The 20,195-nt window shown below is 46.6% G+C and overlaps 1 pseudogene; it reads right to left on the bottom strand.

The window, feature by feature from the left end:
- LOC144112418 (nose resistant to fluoxetine protein 6-like) overlaps nt 1-20,195 on the bottom strand; it is a 164,145-nt pseudogene that overhangs the window by 79,399 nt on the left and 64,551 nt on the right.

The following is a 20,195-nucleotide window of genomic DNA, read 5'->3' as shown; positions in this document are numbered from 1 at the left end:
TTCATAATATTGATCGTTAGATAAGCCAGCCCTTAAGAGTAAGTCGTAGAAAATTTGCGCTTTTTTTTTCCTAATTTCGTTTTTAATGACCTATCATATATTTCCAAATGATGCCGAGAATTGTTCAGGTGGAATATTTTATAGCAGTTTAGTGAGCGCAGTTATTGTCAATTTTTATTTTTTTCAAAATAATCAGAAATTTGGTGGACGGGAAGCTTTTGGAGGTTTTTAGAAGTCTTAATCTAAGAAAACAAGCAAGCGATATCTTCAAATTTATCCTTTCATATGTTATAAGGGCAGTTGTCGGTTAAAGAATACAAAATGAATTCACCAGCGTTTCGTTAGTGCTTAAAAAATATCATGAAGCGAACTTCAAGAAAGCACACAACAACGAAAATTGCGGACAATGTACAGCATATTTTTACATATTGTTATTACATTTGTGGAAGTATCCTTGGCCATGAAAATGTATATGAGCATTGAAAAAATGCAGCGTTGCAGGCGTGTTGCTGCTGCAGTTGCATCCGTTGCTGTTAGCCAGGCGTGGGCCGAGTACGATGTAAGCATCACGTTAGCAATGTGGTAGTGGATGCGCTAAACCTTCCACCTTGTCCCCAAATGTGCGTTCTTGTGCATTTTCAGTGCCGGAAATGCGAATTCCCGTATGTGTAAAACGCGCTATTAACTGAAGACACGACTTTAAGTTACGGGGTGTGTTAATTTGTTGCGCAAATTTAGATACAATGTTGATATATTTAATTCTAAAGTGCTCCACAGAGAAAACTTCCTGCGTTTGATACACGTAGCAAAAGTTTCTTCACAACAACAAACAAGGTGAGTCGAGTCTGGTATAGAAGGTTCACATTTCAGAAGCTCTATGCACCGGCAGTATTATAGAACGGGTTTTTAATCCTTGTGAAAATTCATGCAATGCACACCTCCTGGTGAACATAAGAAGTAATTTTTTTTATTCGCCCTTCGAAATTTGTCATTCTGTGCTTTTTGAAGCTTGAACATCTTACTCCATAAAAGATATATCACGGAACTCATTTTATTTTGTGGCTGTTGGCATAGAAGGTAGCGTTAAATATTTTCGGCCGCATCTTATATCATTTCTGCTTCCTAAGGTAAAGACCTCCGAAGTTAGCACACACTCTTTCCGCGGGCCAGATCTTCAATATTTCAGAAAAAAAACAATGAATTTTATAGACAACGTTAAAAGCGCGCACTCAATTGTAATTATATATTCCGGCTGAAACCTCTGAGATCTCTTGAAAACTTTTACATCACTGATGATCAAAGTTGGCCAGCACATCAAAGCATTGCACAGGCCTGTCTCTTGAGAGGTTCTGTATTCGCTACAATAGCAATATTGTGCAACATGGTATTTGTGCTTCCTAGTAGTCATGTGAAGTGCAATGCCTGCAGAAAATATTTTTAAAAAATGTTTAATTTTCATTCGCCAACAATACATTTCAAGGCTGTGTGCTGTCAGAAGTTTGGGCACTGATATTTGTTCAGCCTCAAAAGATGTCAGTGAATTTGGTATAGAAAAGGAGGAAACATTGCGTAGCACTTACCGTTAAATATTTGCACCTATAAGTAATTTATTTTTCAGAGAAAAACCTACAAAGGTATCAGAAAAATTTATGTTCGGTTTAATTTGTATAATTATATCCTGCTAAATTTGGAAAATTTCAGAGAAAAGTGAATTCCACAAAAAATAGCTGCTGGCTGTCTTCCGTAATTATATATTGCCTGTAAAAATTTTAAGCCATCTTCTCGAAATGCATTTCTTGTTCTTCAAAGTTTCCTTCCGGGAAAAAAAAAATATTCGCAGATCCCTTCTTTCCAGCGTCAGGCAATGAGGTATATATGTACAAGTCTTTGGTAACAGTCACTCTGCAGAATTTACCTGAAATCTGCCTCGGTATCTGGTAGCTTTGAATTATAGAAGGAAAAACTTAAAACTCTTGTTGCCCGAATGCCAGGCAACACACCAATGAAAGTAGCCAAGAAAAACAATTCTTTTTTTTTTACTTACAGAATCCAGGCCTGGGGGCGATTTATGCCTTCCTGTTCGTTGGTCACGCAGTCCTTTACAGTAATCGTAACGGCAGTCCCCACCACTGCGCGTAGAAAGCAGTCACACACACAGTTGGACTCCCGATAGAACGACATAATGATCACAGCCAAGAAGAGCCCTTAGGTTACCAAAAGCTGCTTGCTTTGCCCCGTCACTGAAAGCATAGACTTCGATTAAACACCAATATTTACCACCCTTTCTTCAGGAAACTAAAGCAACCCGCCCAAATACTGACACGGTGTGACACGCAAAGATTACAATCCGCTAAAGAATTTCGCAGGGCTCTGCTGACTCCTCAGTTTCTTCTTCAGTGACTATGCGGTGACGAAGTCTAAGCGACCTCCCGACAGAAGTTGGCCCAGTTTAACATTTTTTCGCCGTTTTTGGTTCTACAAATATTCAACGTTGCCAAAGTGAGTTACCAGACGTTCGCCGTAATTGCAACCTTAAATTATATCAGGCATCCATGAGCCATGGCAACGAACCAGAGGTTGAGACTTCGCATCCAGATGTGTTGAAGTTTCTCACGTATCGCATTCAAACGTTGTGAGGACGAAATATCGACTGAGAGAAAAGCGCAGTAGGTAGCAAACTTCTATGGCATATGTGTGCTCAGGAGTACATTCACTGTAGCTGTGCCTCCCGACCGTGCTTCCTCGTATTGATAACAGCAGGCGGACCGTGCAGATCCTCTGTATACTTACAGCCATTTCTAGCGACTTGCTAGCGGGGCTGTGCGGAAATAATATTTCTTCTGATATCAGTACACCGTAAACTTTTGCTTCGACTGTATATAGGTAGATTTTTTTTTGCGCTGACGGATTTAAAAAAAAAGGCAGCGCGCGATACATCGGTCTAGTCTGTGCAGGTGGATTGTACAAGGCAGACATTATGTACTGGTAATGGGTCAACAATTAGACGATCAATTAACCAAAATAACCGATAAACATTTTATTTTGGGTTTTAAGAGGCAAAATTATATTGCGTAATTGAATGTCGTAAATATCAAACGAAGACCCAGTTTTAATTTTTTTTCTCGGACATGTGATTCGACATATAGAACTTCAAACATAGACATTTTAAACTTAAATTTTCACACTGCTGGCACTCTGCCGGCGCCACCTGGTGGCCGAACCTGTCTCCCAGCGCGTGGCCGAACGTCTTCTTTGTCTCGAATTAGCGCGGCTGTTCGACAAGCTTCGCCCCAGCAAATGGCGGTGCTTCCAGCTTCCTGCTACGTTTGTCGGTGACATTTTCTGGAAGTGCTGGGTCCCATCCCATGTACGCTGACCCCGTCGATATCCTTGACGCTTCTCCCTGAAGCGCGGACGCCACACCTGACCACGTCGCCTGCAAGGCCTGCAACTCGAGTTTGAGCTACCGACAAGGCCTGTGCGAGCTATGACTTCTACCACTGGCAGCCAGACAGGTCGGTACTCCGGCAGTGCCCCGCCGTTCGTCCTTCTCGCACCTCGGTCGCCACCTTCTTTCCACGGCGACCGGTTCGAGGATGTAGAAAATTGGTTGGCCAGTGTCGACCGTGTTGCTGCATTTTAACCAATGGGACGACGGGCGGAAGCTGATGAATGTATATTTCGCACTGCAAAACTCGGCGAAAACGTGGTTCGAGAACCACGAGGCGTCCTTCTCCAACTGGGCAGCATTTCGCCGTGAGCTACTCGCCACATTCAGCTTGAGCGAGCGAACAAAAATACTCAAACTTCCCGTAGCTCCTGGTCAGAGCAGTCCAACGAGAGCGTGGCCAAGTTTATTAACGACATGACCCGCCTCCTCAATCGGGCCGACCCGGCCATGCCCGAAGCTACAAAGGTACAGCACCTTATGCGCGGCGTAAAGGAGCAGCTGTTTGCCGACCTCATGCGCGACCCTCCGAGAATCTTCGCCGCCTTCGCCAAGGAAGCTACGAGCATGGAACGCTCATTGCAGGAACGGAGTGCCCAATAGGGCCGTCAGGCAAAAGTATCGGTCGCTCACTACTGCACGTCCTTGCCAGGTCCCGGGGATGAGGCGCTGCGGGAGCTTGTGCGGAGCATTCTCCGCGAAGAACTGCGATACCTTCACTTGGATGTTCCGTCGGGAAGCATACCTTCTAAAGGCGATGTCCTACTTGACGAAATCCGGCGAACGGTGCAGCCACCACCAGTACCACTATCGGAGCCGCACGTCATATCTTACAGCGATGCCCTGCGCCGACCTGCCCCCGCGCCGAAAGCGTTTCGCCCAGTTACCGGACCACGACCCATCGATACCTGCGTCCCGTTGAGCAGCAGCAGGATCTGTGCCCTCCTTTCAGCAAAGCGCACGTATGGCGAACGTCCAACAATCGCCCCATCTGTTACCACTGCGGGGAGCCCAGCCATATTCTGCGGAATTGCCCGTACCAGCTGATGGGTTTGAGAGGATTCCCATCGGACGCGCCTCGACCGCGCTATGGTGAAAGACCGCAGGGCATAGCCGCTCAGGTACCTGGCCGCTCAGGTGCTGCAGCGGCACCAATCGCGAATGCCAACCCCGAGGTGCCTTGCTTCGCCCAGTCGGCTCTCATCCTCTGGTCTGTTCAGAGGAACCCCCCCCCCCCCCCCCCCGTCGGGGGAGCCTCCACCCTACGGTCTGACGCGAAGGCCTGAGCGGCGACGACCCGATCCGACGACCTCACCGACGTGATGCGAACGATTAGTTTCTGCTGAAATTTTAGTAACTGCCGACAGTCATGAAGTGACCGCACTCGTCGATACCGGCGCTGATTTTCTGTGATGAGCAGGCAGCTCGCCACGACTCTCCTTAAGGTTCTGACGCCTTGGTGTGGTCCCGTGATCCGCACCGCCGGTTGCCATGTAGTGACGCCGATCGACGTCTGCACCTGCCGCGTCCAAATCCGCGGTCTTATTTTCACTGGCTCATTTGCCGTATTACGTGACTGTTCAAAAGACCTCATTCTGGGCATGAATTTCCTTCAAGAGTGTGGTGCGGTCATCGACCTTCGGGAGCTCATGGTATCTTTTCCTGCTCAGCGAGGCGTTGACACCAACACCGAGCCCAGCAGAGTAATGTTGCGCGTATGTGACGACCACATCAATCCCTCCGCGAGCCAGCAAGTTCGTCACAGTCGAGTTTAATGACAGCACTGGCACTCTTGGCATCGCTGAAGCGAGCATGTTGCTGCTACTCGCTCGGCAAGATTGTCTAGCTCGAGGCCGAGTAAAATTTGCCAACAGTCGCACCGACATCCTAGTCACCAACTTTACCCATGAACCGCAACATTTAACGAAGACAGAGGCCGTCGCTTATTTTGACGAGCTTGGAGAGTGTACCAGGCAGTTCTCTTTGTCCGCCACGCCCCACCTCGTTGATGCGAGGGGCTACAGCCATTCCGACAGACGTAAACCCGCAGCTCTTGGCAGTCAGAAACGCAGCGTGGAAGACCTCATCTATTCCTTCCGCGACTGTTTTGCATCAACTTCCAAGGTGCGACAGACGCCGCTTACCAAGAATCGAATTATCGTTGCTGACGACGAAAGACCACTATGCCAGCGCCCTTATCGGGTGTCTTCAAAAGAACGTGACAATATCCGCCGCCAAATTACAGAAATGCTCCAGGACTACGTCATACAACCGTCTACGAGCCCCTGGGCAACACCTGTTGTCCTCGTCACGAAGAAAGATGGCGCCCTCAGGTTCTGAGTGGATTACAGACGCGTCAATAACGTCACGAAAAAGGATGTGTACCCTCTGCCACGCATTGATGACTCCCTAGACCGCCTGCGCCATGCCACCTACTTTTCATCCCTTGACCTCCGCAGTGAGTATTCGCAAATAGAGGTCGAGGAACGTGACCGAGAAAAGAACGCCTTTGTTACTCCTTACGGTTTGTGCGAGTTTAAGGTGCTCCTTTTTGGCTTGTGCTCAGCCCCTGCCACGTTCCAACGAATGATGGACATCGTGCTGTCTGGCCTGAAGTGGCAGTCGTGCCTCGTATATCTCGACGATGTTGTGATCTTCTCTGACACGTTCGATGAGCACCTGAAACGTTTGCGTGCTGTTTTCGAGGCCATACGTTCCGCTGGTCTCTGTCTCAAGCCAGAAAAATGTCACTTTGCGTTTCATGAGTTGAAGTTTTTTGGTCACATTGTCAGTGCTCGAGGTGTTAGTCCAGACCCCGAAAAGACGGCCGCCGTAGCTGCCTTCCCCAAGCCAACAGACAAACGGAGCCTGCTTCGTTTCTTGGGACTCTGCGCGTACTATCACGGTTTGTTCACAATTTCTCCAAGCTAGCTGAGCCTCTGACCCGCCTCACAAAAGACGCTGAACCCTTCTTCTTGGGGCCAGGACCAGGAAAGAACCTTCACAGAACTCAAGTCCCGTCTCTAATGTACGCGTATACTTGGCCACTTCGACGAGGAGGCCGACACGGAACTGCACACTGACGCCAGTAACGTTGGTCTCGGTGCGGTCCTTGTTCAGCGGCATGATGTTCTAGAACGCGTGACTGCTTACGCCAGTGGCACTTTATTCCGCTCCGAAGTCAATGATTCCACCACGGAAAAGGAATGTCTGACATATCTCGAACTGGACTTTGATAAAATTGTGTCACTCGCACTTCTGCGCAGGAAATACAAGTGCGGTTTCAGTATTATATGACGTATAAGCAGGAAAAGTTATTTTGGCGATGATACTACATGCAGCGATACCAAAGACAACTAAACAAGCTTCAAAATGAATATTTTCAAATGTGTTATTTCTAACTATGATTGCCGATAATGAAAATATAAAACCGGTGCTCATTTTTGATGCCGACGACCTCTAATTCAGCCATTTAGCCTTGCCCTTTAGACCCAAAAATGAATGTTTATTAGTAAGTATTAGTGGATTAACCTCTCAATAATTGAACTTTATCATGTACAGAATTTCCGCCTTACTGTACAATCCGGTTGCAGATACCGCACCGAAGTATCTTTCCCACTTTTTAAAATAAAAATGTTTCGACTTACAAAAAATTCCCCTGTGTATGTGCTATTATGAAACAGGAAATTTCACAACGAACTGCGTCGTTTACAGAGCGGAAAACGAAACGATAAAAATTTTGACAGTCCCTTGCAGCCAATAAAGTGGACCGAAAAGAGCACGCAACTCTCGACGGTAGATATGCAGTAACTGTGATTAACAGTCTCAGGAACGAACCTTGAGATTGTTTTTTTTTTGCGCTCTATCGGTGACATCGGAGCCGGTGGCCTATGGTTCCACTGGAATTCCAAAGAAGTGTATCCAAAAAATACGTCGCTCAGAAGAATAGGCACTACTTTATATTCAAATATTTTCAGCAATTTTCTTACGATATGGCAATACGGCGTCCTTTAACATCACTGTATTATCCTCTGTGCAATGCCCACATGTATTCATTATTAAAAGAAACAAGACAAGAATCCTGTATCATACTTACACTCGGGCGCTGTGTGTACATCTATCTGCGCGTCCTTGTATTGTTCGCGAATGTTCAATCAATGAACCACCGCCAACTCCTTCAAGGTGCTGTTCTTGCCCAGATCTAGCAGATTATTCATTTTCTAAAGGACTGGGCGCAGACTGCAGCACTAGAATGTAGGCCCTTGAAAGAAGCCGTCCGGAGCCCTGAATTCGGAAACAATTTCCTTGTGTTCATTATTTTGCTTCTTTCGCATCTGTCCGGCCCATTTTCGATACCGCAGCAAGTGACACTTATTGTTCTACCATCTGTCAGTCAGGACATCACAAGGCGCAAGTAACAGTTATATGCGGACAAAAATTCAACCCCTAAGAAAACCTTTACGGCATACGTCCAATTTAGTCCCTGAGCACTTCAAGATTACAACATGTGTGTCTGTGGTGTGCCTGCTACGTGGAAGAATACCGCGAGCGCAGTGCGGTGTTGCTGGATGTCCAGAGCAGAGTTACTTCGGCGTATAAAGGCTTCGCATTGCAGATGGGCGAGGCAGGTTAGTGAGCAAAACAACGAGTAGAAAAATACGCCGACGGAAAACGGCGTACCAGAAACTTGATCATCGACTCTAAATATTGTTTTGGAAATTAAGAGCTATAGAAAATTAAAAAATGAAGGTTTTTTTCTGCCATTTAGGGTCCCGAGGCGCTAATTAGGAATTCATTTCTGAATGAAAAGAGGAAGATATGAAAAGCGTGTCAAAGCTCAATGTATGTAGTTGCCAATGATGGCAAGCAAGAACGTAGATGTCAAATAATAAGAGGAAGGTGCAAAGCGGTACTGCGTTTGGCTTTGCATCGAATCTGACTGATGGGGATACTTTAATAGAGCTGCATACAGAGAACACACCGCTGTTGGCCGCAATGGCTATCATGTAGGTGAGCTGGTGCGAAGTGATGCAACGCTGACAGGCACCGAGTGTCTCGAAATGGCAACTCCAATTTCAGCAGCAGTATTTTTGTAGCGGAACAGGTCGAGCACCAAGTAGATCAGATCAGCACCACGGTGGCGACGCCCCATAGCAGACTTCAGTGACAAAGGAGAATTCGCGCGCGGTTTTAGAAGGGTCTATTTCCTCAATTATGTTAACGACATGTCTTTTGTGTCTTTATACGTATTTGTTCTTCAGAGAATTTTCAGCGTGTAACAATGAATTGTTCTTTCTTTTCTAGTTTTCAGATTTTTTTATTGTCTTTCTTCCGAAAGGTGTTCTTGGGCAGCCAGCCAACAAAGTAAGGCGTGGTTAATTTGACGTTTCGATGTCATCACCAGAGAAAACTTTAAATCAAGCAGCAGTCGCATAAGCAATGTTATTTATAAAAAGAAAATGTGGCTGTAAGCAAGCTACTAAGCGCAGCCACTGATAAATTGGGAGTACAGTTCACAAAAGCTGTTTTGGCTGATTGAAAACGTAGAAAGAAGGGAACATAGAAATTGGCTTTGACTTTCGAGGAACACGAGTGATGGCATGTCGCCTGAATCTAAACCACGGCGTGAATAATTCCGTACTGAAACTCACGCTGGTTATTGCAGATAGTCCCGTCAGTCAAGTGCGTACAATGTCCAGCTAACGGCCTGAGCGTTCGCGCCCGTGCAGCACCCTCTTAAGACGCCGAAAATAATTTGAGGAGGCCAGGAACTGTAGTCTACGCCCTGCAAGGCCTTCAAATGCACTTTGGGACATTCAAGAGCGCCAGTTCGGTTCGGCCGACATTTGTTCTTCCTTGTGATACACTGTAGATTCTGCTATTATTCAGTTTAGAGCGGGTTGTGGCCGTACCGGCAGATGCTTAATGGCCGCAATTTCACTAATATGATCCTCGCTACAATTTCTAATGCACCGTTTGTGATCACGCCGATTTCATTTGCTGTGGTGGATAAGAGACGTTGGGAGGTCTTAAAGTTGTCTTTTTTCTCTCTCTTTCTGTACTAACCTGTGCCGTCCGGATCCTTGTAATAGAAGTGTCTGTTAGCGCTCTGCGAATGCATCCCCACGCTCATGCCAGTATGCACACGTATGCAAATGAATTGCTATTTGCATGCATGCAACGAACGAGGTTCACATACCCCGGCTCGAGCCGAGTGCAAAGTTCCCACTCACGGCTGCGGGCGATGCTGGCCAGGTCATGCTCGTTGCAGGCGTCGATGACACACAACCCGAGGCGAAGGCCTTGCAAGGCTCCATTTCTTGAGAAGTTCCTGAAGCTTTGGGCCTGAGCGCAAAAAGAGATCCAGGGACGAGAATAGGGACAGTGGAAGTTAAACCTGGCGGAAGAGATATTGTAACAGAACGAACAGGATGCGCAAACTTAACATCGCTGTTATCGTTTGGGCTACGGAGTGAGTGAACTAGCCCCTCTTTAATGCCTCTTTGAGGGGAGTGAACTCCCCTGTTTAATTGTTTCGGGCCCTGAGGGTATTTGAATAAATGAATGAATAAATAGTCTGCTGGCGCCTGGAGCACGGCAACAAGTGCAAAAATAAACTAAGCTGCCACCTCAGAGCGGCCCAATTGGAACGATTGCCGGAACAACTGACTCCACGTTGCCAGGGTTATTAATGAGATAGCAAAAATTCGTTGCTACCCAAAGCGAGAAATCAGCGCATTTGGCTTTTATTTTGGCAATTTTCGCGCTATGACATTAGAAAAACAAGTTATTCGGAATCTGATCCTACCAGGCAGGGCGCGAATGATTTAAAATCTCAATTTCAGGCAGTTTGTGCCTGTGTGCCGCCCACTCGGCTGCAGCGGCGATCGACAGCGAGCAACAACTTGCTGTTCCTCTGCGCTTCGCCGCATGCTAGTGTGAAAAACGTTTTTTTTTTTGCCTGCTGAAGTGCAAATTTTGTTTTTCAGAGCAACAGCTCCACACCTCGCGGTACAACTTCCGATTTCGATGTGGACGAGGCATTGACCTTCAATACCTTACATGGTCAAACCGAAGTTAACTGCGTGGTGGTGTGGCCCTAGCAATGGTAATATGATCACGTGATCATATGACTATGACCATTGGGTACCTCACCTAGACCTTTGACCTCAACCTACCCAGGCAAGTTTCAGAAAACGTAGGGCGCGATTCTATTTTTTAAGCTTTAAACATTTAAACATTTCTTTAATCACCTAACATATTATTGCGCATCTTTTTCACGAAAATATTGGCTAAGGAAGAGTAACAAAAAAGCTGCTCAGCTATGTAACTGGAAGAAATAAAATTGACAAATTTCGGGACCCCAGCTGCTGTAGGGGCTACAGGCCACAACATAAGACAAGTTTGACTGATGTTAAAGAAGCACGTTTGATCAGAAGTTCCATCTGGAGGTTTTGAGAGACAGTGCCAGGAAAGCCTAGTTAAAATTTTCCTTCTTTTTTTGAAACTATAGTATCACCGTTGTATACCTACCTGGCTGCACAGTCAGTGTGCAAATATTCTTCATAGTTTGCTGCCGGCGATACTTTGTCTTGTTCCTTTTTTCTTTCTTTAGCCCTACCTTTATTGCAATGTCAATTGCGACATTGTGGTGCCGTGGCAAATAAATGGGTAAAGTAAATTGTTCATTTTAACAACAAAAACAGCGTGAACGTCGTGTGTTCCTAGTGATATCTAGTAAGCTTTTCCAAGCTCTGTTCGACGCGGGTTCAACATCGGCCGCGCATATTGTGTTTCGATGGAGGTGAAACGCAGGCGCCCGTCCACTTCATTTCCAAGCAAAATGAGAGATGCCAAAAACCAGAAAGGGGGCACTGCATTTGACTTATAAAATAATCGGCCGATTTTAATCCTGCCTGTGTTATCGAAGGGCATGGAAAAAATTATGTGTTCGTAACAAAATTTCTAGAGAAACGTGCTGTTCTGTCGCAACAACAGTTCGGCTTTAGACATAAAAAAATCTACAGAAACAGCTTTGACTAAGTAAAAAGGAGCATTATTGCTGTTGAGAGGATGCGCATTGTCCTTGGCATTTATGCTAATTTTTCAGAGGCATTTAACCTATTAGTCATAACTTGTTCTTACAAAAACTGAAGAATTATGCAATTAGAGGAGTCACTTTATCATTGCTGGAATCATAATTAATACATCGCGAACAAACTCTTGCTCACAATCGTAGGTTACCGAGACTAAAGCTACTCCTTTATGTTGTGCCACAGGGCAGCAAATTGGGGCTCTTATTATTTCTTTTATATCTGAATGATATATTCTCGTCCCCTCCTTCCATTGATGCAATGGGTTTGGAGATCACAGCACTTCTTTCGAGTAACAACGAAGACGAAGTACTTGTACAAGGGAATCAGTTCGTAGAATATCGCCACCTGTAGTCAAGAAAAAACTATGTTAAAGTCAATCCTAAAAAACAGGAATACTGCACTATTCCGGGCAAGACACAAAACAGTCGACATAAATTTTATCTCAAAACCATGCGATAGTACCATTGAGATTTTGAATAGTGTAAAATCCTTGAGTTTCATTTCCTAAGAGTGTGTGACAGGGGGCGCCCATATGGATCAAGTTCGTAAACAAATAAACCACAAAACCACGTTAGTTGCATTATACGTGGACATAAGCGCACGCTTCCAGCTCAGGTGCAGGTCTTCATTTATCAAGCATTATGCCTCCCATTACTGAATTACTGCCTCCGTCTCACATACTGGGGAACGACAACAAAACTCAACGTGATCAAACAAGTAATAATAAAAAATCCGGCAGTTATTCTAATAGCGAATGTATCCAGGAATACCCACGCAGACTCATATTTCATAGAGTTTGGTATCCTGAAGATTACTGCACGGTTTTCCTTCACACTATTATCCGTGTACAAAACCGCGATCATTAGGAGCAACGAAACCTCCCTCTCGTTTAAAATGATCTCGCTACACAACAGTTTATGACACGTGCCCCCACCCCCCCCCCCCCCCCGTTCTCTGGTCTTTAACCCTTTTGTTGCATCATTTACGGTATGCAATCTTTGTCTTTTATCCGGCTCAGGTACCTGAAAACTATTGAAAGTAAATACATATCACTCAACGACTTGTCAAGAAGGAGTCTCCTAATTATCTTGCACCCCTTTGAAGACAGAAAAATTCTTGACGAAACGTCTGGCTATGAAATCTGTAAACCAAGTCACATATGCTCATGTTATGTAGGTGTAGACATTGCAAGAGTGGTGTTTTGTGTATTTATATTCCCATTTTATAGTGTTTGTGATCACTGAATGTTGAAACGCTTCTCTGAAAATCTTCTGAATTAGCTGTTCGTGCTTCATTTATCGCTGATAATTTATGCTGGTGATGATAACCTCATGACCGCAGTATCTCCTTGCAGATGCTCCCAGGCACTTGCGCGCAGAGGATGCTCGAAGTTGTCTCTGTACCTTTCATACCACATCACCACCAATATTTGGGGCTTAGAAGAAAATTTTGCTGCAGAGAACAGGTGTGCTAATACGAGAAGCTCATTTCGGGACGTTAGAGATGTTTCATTCTCAGCGCAGCAAACTTACGAAAAAAGTCGGCAGCACTGGCGTACGCTGTGCTGGCATCTGGTACGTTCTGACAACATGGACTCTTGTACATATGGATCGCACCGACCCTCATGCCCTGAGTCGTTCAGGGTTTTCCACGTTCTGACAAACCCTGTCTCGATTAACACAACACACAAGCCACAACCAACAATCACAGCGCACTAAAATTTCCTTTTCTTCTATTTTTCCTGTTAATCTATTCTTCTCACTCGTGATGCGTAATGTAGCTAACTGATAATAATCCCAGATTAACGTATTTGCTCTTTGTTCTGTTCATCCTTCTATTCTTTCGTTTCCTTCCAGACCCTCAGCCGTGACCACACAGCCGAAATGAGGTGCCCACTCTACTTTCTTGAAAACCCATTTCTTCCCTTCTCCTTTCTTCAAAGCTTAAAGTAAGTACGTCGAGCCCTCACCAGAGACATGTGGTAGGTCCAGTAGCTTGACGCCTCTCTTTTCTGATTGCCGAAGACCATGAACCAGCTGAACCACCTCCATCAGTTCGAGGAAGAGGAAGACGAAGACGTTTTTCGACCTACTGTCGCCTCAGTTCTGTTTCTTTGCCTAATTTATCTCGTTTTATTTGAATATTCGAGGACGGCAGCTTCTTCAAGGCGGTACGGTCCCTATGGGAAGAGTACGGCTGCTCCGGCGCCGGCAAGCCTAAAGGGACCACGTCAATCTAAGGAGGCTGGCTCGGAAGAGGCGGCATTGACTTCCTAGGCTGTGGAGCGACCAGAACATGGGGACGACCACCCGTCCAGCGAGACCTCATCGTTCAGTGGGGATGAGTCAACGATTGTGGACGGTGACGAGTCAGTGGCCGATATGGCTGACGTGGACAGCGAGGGCTTCAAGTTGGTGAGTCATCGCGAGCAACGAACGGTCGGGATCCCGGTAGTGGTTGAGCCCACAGAGAAAGGAGTTGATTTAAGAGAAAGGAATCCAATCTTTCTTTTCGCGGCCATTCAATCTCTGCTCGGATCAGCTCCGATTCGTAGTCGGTTCACTAAGCACGGGGCTCTTCAGCTGGATGTCTCGACGGAAGAGCAGGCTAGCAGGCTGAGAAGCTCCTGCAGAGCTCTCAGATTTTTGGCATCAAAGTAAACGTGCGTTTGCCCCATTCCTACATGAAGAACACCTGTGTTATCAAGTGTGCACCAAAGTGGTATTCAGAACGCGACCTACTAGATTATTTGAAACCACAAGATGTTCTGCACGTGAACCGACTTGTGCGTCGTGTGGAGTCTCCAGGAAAAGAATGGGCTGCGAAACCTGCCAACTCTATCGTGTTGAAATTCGCTCCCAACTCAGTGCGCCCCGCAAAAATTGATCTGGGATTCACGAAATACGCAGTTGCCGACTTTACTGAAGCTCCTCCACGTTGTTTTAGATGCCAGCGTCTTGGGCACGTGGCCAAAGTTTGCACAAAGGATCGACGCTGTAAGCGGTGCGGAGGCGACCACGACTTTAAAACCTGCAAGGCCAATTTTGCTTGCGCCAATTGCGGTGGTGATCATCCAGCGAATTTCGGAGGCTGCCCCTTCCATGTGAGTGCTCTGCACCGTCGAATATCCTTTATTGCTGGTCCCAAAACCCAACCGACTAAAACGCCTGTCCCAGGATTGGACGAGTTGCCAGTGTAGGAGTCTGATGTTTCTGCGTTACCCAGCAATGTCCCTAAGAGATCTGAGTCCAGCAAGACGCCAGGGTCCATTGCGTGCGAGCCGGTTGTTCAACCTTTAGCAAAAGTGTCCATGTTCCTGAGCGACCGGATCACAGCCAGACTCGACGGCAAGGGGGACTCTCATATGCATAAGTGACAAAAAAGCCAGCTACTGCAGCCAAGAGTGTGTCCCCGTCGGCATCTTCTGTCGATGTTGTAAGTGAGTGCATTGCGCAAAATAAGGAGCTAAAAAAACAAGGTATGTCTGACCTTCTTCATGTTTTGTTTGGAGCCCTGTGTTCACATGTTCCAGCAATGGCGACTGGTAACCTGAAGAACTTCCTACAGCGGGTGCATTCTTTTGAGTCCTTAATAACCACCTTCGCAGCGAACTTCCTTGCGATCTAATATGGATGGGGCTAAACCTCGTGGATATAATATGCACCGAAAAGTGCCGTTTATATTGCACTGGAACTCTGCTGGGATTTTAGGTCGGTTAGCTGAACTAAAACTCTTCTGAAAAGAGACTTGTGTTCCAGTATTGGCGCTGTCAGAAGCTGCCTGCCAAGCGGGAGATGTTTGACTGGATATGTCGCCCATAAAAACTTCAGCATAAAGTCATTTCCTGCAGGATGTGCCGCGCTTTACATAATAAGGGAAATTTCACATGTTTCTGGAAGCATTGCCGATCTTTGCACGGATGACAATGAGGTAGCGGTTGTGAGAATACTGCTCGGCTTTCGAACCCTTTCTATTGCATCCGTGTACGTGTCCTCGCGAAAGAAGGGAGCATTGGATTTGTTTCTACAGCAGCTCTGCGACCGGTGCCCACCTTCTCGAATCATCTGCGGTGATTTCAACGCCCATCATGCCGTAGGTGGTGACAAGAACACGGATTCCAATGGACGCAAACACGTAGGTGTTATTGGCAGGTTGGACCTGTGTGTTGCCAATGACGGAAGCCCCACTATCTTCCGGCCTCCGGGCTCAGCGACAGCTATAGATCTGACACTGCATTCACCTGACGTCCGCGTGAGGTGGTCAACCGCGCCTGACCGCAAGGGAAGTGATTACTATCTGAATTTTGTGTTTGCTGCCGACTTTCGCATGCATTGTCCTAAAATTAGGAATGTGGTCAACTGGCACAAATACAGAGAGCACCAAGAACGTGTTTCTGGTGATGTTATTGACAAAATGATTTCTAGTAAGCTGACAGCAACTACGGCGGTCAAGTTACCTGATAATGATCAGGCCCGGAATTCAAACTCAGGAACCTTTGCGCAGCGAGAAGAAGGGCGGAGCGCCACCTCATGCGGAAGAAGGACAACAGTGACTTAAAGGCGACCTTCAATAGGCGGAATGCTGCCATTCGACGGCACACAAACAAGCCCTACAGGTTGAAATGGGCCTCATTCTGCGCTAGTTTGACTATGTTCTCACCGACGACGAGAATATGGCGAGTTATTGGCAGCCTTGCTGGAGAATCTCGCCCTTCGAAGCCTTTTGAAGCTCTTGCAATACGCAAGGAAAAACCTATTGCGTGCTCATTCACTCGTACGTGCTCATTCTGGAATATATATGCATACACCACCTGCTTCCTCCAGGTCTATCATGGACATCCCGTCTACGCTTCGTGAGCTGGATACTGCGCTCAGTGGCCTGCGGCGCCGGTGTGTACTAGGTCTCGACGGCATCACCAATCAAATGCTGAATAATCTGCACTTGGAACTCAGGAAGAAGCTCCTCAACTTCATCAATCGTATTTGGGAAACTGGCGATGTTCCTCCGTCATGGAAGGTGGCCCATTTAGTTCCAGTACTGAAGCCGGGCAAAGACATGACGGACCTTGCCTGTGCCATTGACCTCATGTGTAGCTAAGTTGATAGAGAAGCTGGTAAATGAACGCTTATCGTGGTGGCTTGTGGACAGCAAGGCACTGTCAACATGTATGTCAGTATTCCGCCGAGGTTTTAGTGCTCAAGATAGTGTTTTAGACTTGGGAGTCACATTGAACACCAGAAAGCTTTCGGCCTTTCCACCTTAGCCATTTTTCTTGACGTTGCGAAAGCTTACGACAACGTGCTTCAGAGCTCAATTCTAAACAGTTTGCAAGGCATGGGCATACAGGGCCATATGTTAAGGTTCATTTACAAGTTTATAAGTTATCGCGTGGTTCGTGTACGGTTAGGGAGTACCTTAAGGACCTAAAGGGTTCTATCACGAGGTGTGCCTCAAGGAAGTGTTCTTTCCCCCACGCTCTTTAACGCCGTAATGGCTGGTCTTCCCGATTTGTTGCAAAAAAAAACTGCAGGCAATATATGCTGACGACATCTGCATTTGGATTACTGGCTACCAACAAAAGCGATTAGCCCTGATAGCTCGACAGGCTCTACTTTCAGCACAAGCTTACCTTCAAGGTATGGGATTGTCTCTGTCAGTGGAAAAATCCGGCTTTGTTCTGTTTCCAGGTGTAGGAAGACGTCAAGCGCGTGGAAGATGGACCTCGGTCACTCTTGCATCCGTCAATTCAACCACACGCGTTTCCTGGGCGTCATTATTGACTCCCGTCTACAGTGACGAAAAGCAGTAGACGGGATTGTTTCATCTATATCTTCGCGTCTCAATGTTATCCGTAGAATTGCAGGTGAGCAATGGGGAAACCATCCATCTTCAATGGTCAAACATCATGAAAATCTGATGGTCAGTCGCGTAATGTATCAATTACCTTTAATTTTCCCCTCGACATCACAGCTTGAACGTCTCGAAGTTGTCTACAGAAAGGGCCCAAGAAGAGCGATTGGAGTGCCTCAGGCGGCTGTGAATAAGGCACTACTTCATGAGTCTCTATCGACACCTTTTAGCCTTGTCGCTTCTCAGAGACTACTAATGCATCTTGGCCGCCTAGGAGAGACGGTAGCTGGGCGATCTCTGCTCCAGTGGCTCTGCAAGAGATATGAGTCGGAGGCTTACTTGGCGCTCAATACTCTTAGTTCTGTAGGCCTTATCGTCCGAAGGCAAAGGAAATGGTTGAAACCCCCCTGGTCTTTTCCGACCCTCGACTGTAAGGTCACAATTCCCCATGTGAGGGCAAAGGACAGCTCTCCTTTGGCAGCAACGCTTTCGCTCGTACTTGAACATTTGGAAACAGAGCATGCCAGCCATCTTCAAATTTTCACGGAGGAATCTGTGGACAAGGTTAAACAAGCTAGCGCAGCGGCTTTTTCCATTCCTCCTTGTTTGGGCTGTAAGTGGTCCGTACGCTTTACTTCTGTCGTATCCTCCACAACGGCTGAAAGTGTTGCTATTGAGGCGGCTTTACGGAAGTTAGGGTCTTGTCCGGCTCAACCTGTTGTCATCCTAAATGATTCAAAATCTGCCCTTCAGAGGTTAGAGTGCGGATTCCCTACTGATGCCTTGTCTATGAGCTCTCTGCGCTTGGTGCAGAATCTGTACAGCAGAGGCACAGCAGAGGCTTTACTCTATATTTCCAATGGGTGCCCTCTCACACAGGAGTCAACGGTAATGAGGTGGCAGACAATCTCGCCCAGAAAGCTTTCTCAAGGAATCCTTCAAAAAAATGCACCTCAAGATGGAAGAAAGTCTCTATAGGAAAACGGTGCTCGATCATATCAGTACCCTGTGGAGGGCGTCTCACAAGCCATGTGTGACCAAGGGACTGAGAAGATCCCAGGAGACTCTACTACATCGAATTCGCACGGCCTCTGCTCGCACTCCTGCATGGATGCATAAGGCCGGCATAGCATCGTCTCCGCTCTGTTCTTTAAGAGGTGTGTGCGGGGATATCGAACAATATATTATGTACTGCCCAGAGTACAACGCGGAAAGGTATGTGATGTTCGCTTCTTTCAAGAGGACAGGAACCCTTCACAGTACAGTTCAGGCCATTGTCGAACCGAGTAGAAACCAGGCATGCATAAGGGAGGTTGCGCGCCTTCTTTTAAAATTTCTGCAGGACACGGATCTTGTTTCTAAATGGTGACAGCTGGAACGAACTATGGCCTACTGTGATTTAATGTGTGCGTAGATGGTGTGTTCTGGAGTGGACTACGTTATACTGTGAGTGAATGTGTGTATGCATTGTGGCACTACAATGGCCTATGTTCCACTGTGACTGAATATGTGCATAGATGACTTCTGGAGTGGACTGTGATGTGGACTGTGTGGAGTGATTGTGTGCATAGATGGTGACTGCGGGAGAGAGATGTGTGCTATTATAATAGACTGTGCGCATAGCGGGGTAGACGCGACAGACTATAATACATTATTAACATAGAAGGGACGCTACGGTGGAGCAATTGCCGGCAGAATAAGCAAGGCTAACCCCACCTGTAGTATTAAACACCTCAACTCAACCCCCCACCTCCATCAAGTGCGGGAATGTTCTCTCGTCAGCACTTGCTCTGTTCGTGTTGCCGTGCAACTAAGCACAGTTTCTTGAGGCGCGCTTGCCCTAAATAATTTAACATTTGTCTATTCATGACCTGTGCATTTTACCAGGTTCCTGCATACGTACAGTGCGTATCAGGAAACTTATTTCTATCGTAGTTAAATGCGGGAAAGTGTGCCGGGTGTTATAAGGAAGATGTTAAGTCCTTTACAAACATTAAATATTTGAGGCAAAAATTTGTGTTTTGCGTCATTGTATTGCCAGGGTTGGTGGACGCCAGAAAAGTACTCAATCATCATAACTAGTAAGCTGGTTGACAAATGTCCAATAATTAACTTTTTAACTATTAGAGTTAGGCATCTAGTTGGAATTAGATTTATAGCGGCCGTTAGTAACCGCCATATCTCTTTTTGAAATTGCGAAAACGCGATTATGCTCGTCGCTGTGGCTCAACAAAATTTGGCTTTTTTAACTGGTTACGTGCACTGGAGGGGCTGCTTTGCCTGCATGCTTTCGAAGGTGCATGTATCGAAAGCGCATGTTACACAGGGCACAATCGCAGCGAGCGCCCGACGGAGATAGCAGCGCTGCAGTGCCGGCCCGCAGCCGCTCCGCGCACTGAAGCCGTGGGCCGTGTATTTTTGAAAACGACTGTGCATGCAATCAAGAAGCACTGGCTTCATGGTGAAAAGGTTTTACTTGGCAAAACATGATTTAAATGGCCCCTGAAAAGGGTGTTTGAGGTTGGCTATAAAATGCTTGCATGATGTAGAGTACAGGCCGTCGAGCATTCATGCCGCGTACAAGACCTCAAAAAAGAGCCGATAATTTAAAATGCATTTTTAAGAACTCCCCCTTCCGCTCCACGCAGCGACCAGCAGTGCCGGGTTATGGCTCGAATCCGCACGCACCGGTTCATGCAGCGCTCCTTGCGTCAGCAATGGACTGCTGTCATTGGTTAGCCGTGCCACCTCCACCCCCCGCGCGCGTCGGCAGCGGCAGAAGGGCCGACTGAGTGCCGACT

Source organism: Amblyomma americanum, unplaced genomic scaffold, assembly GCF_052857255.1.
Source record: "Amblyomma americanum isolate KBUSLIRL-KWMA unplaced genomic scaffold, ASM5285725v1 scaffold_96, whole genome shotgun sequence".
NCBI lineage: Eukaryota > Metazoa > Arthropoda > Arachnida > Ixodida > Ixodidae > Amblyomma > Amblyomma americanum.
The sequence above is the reverse complement of the archived record's forward strand: the minus strand, read 5'-3'. Positions and strand labels throughout refer to the sequence as shown.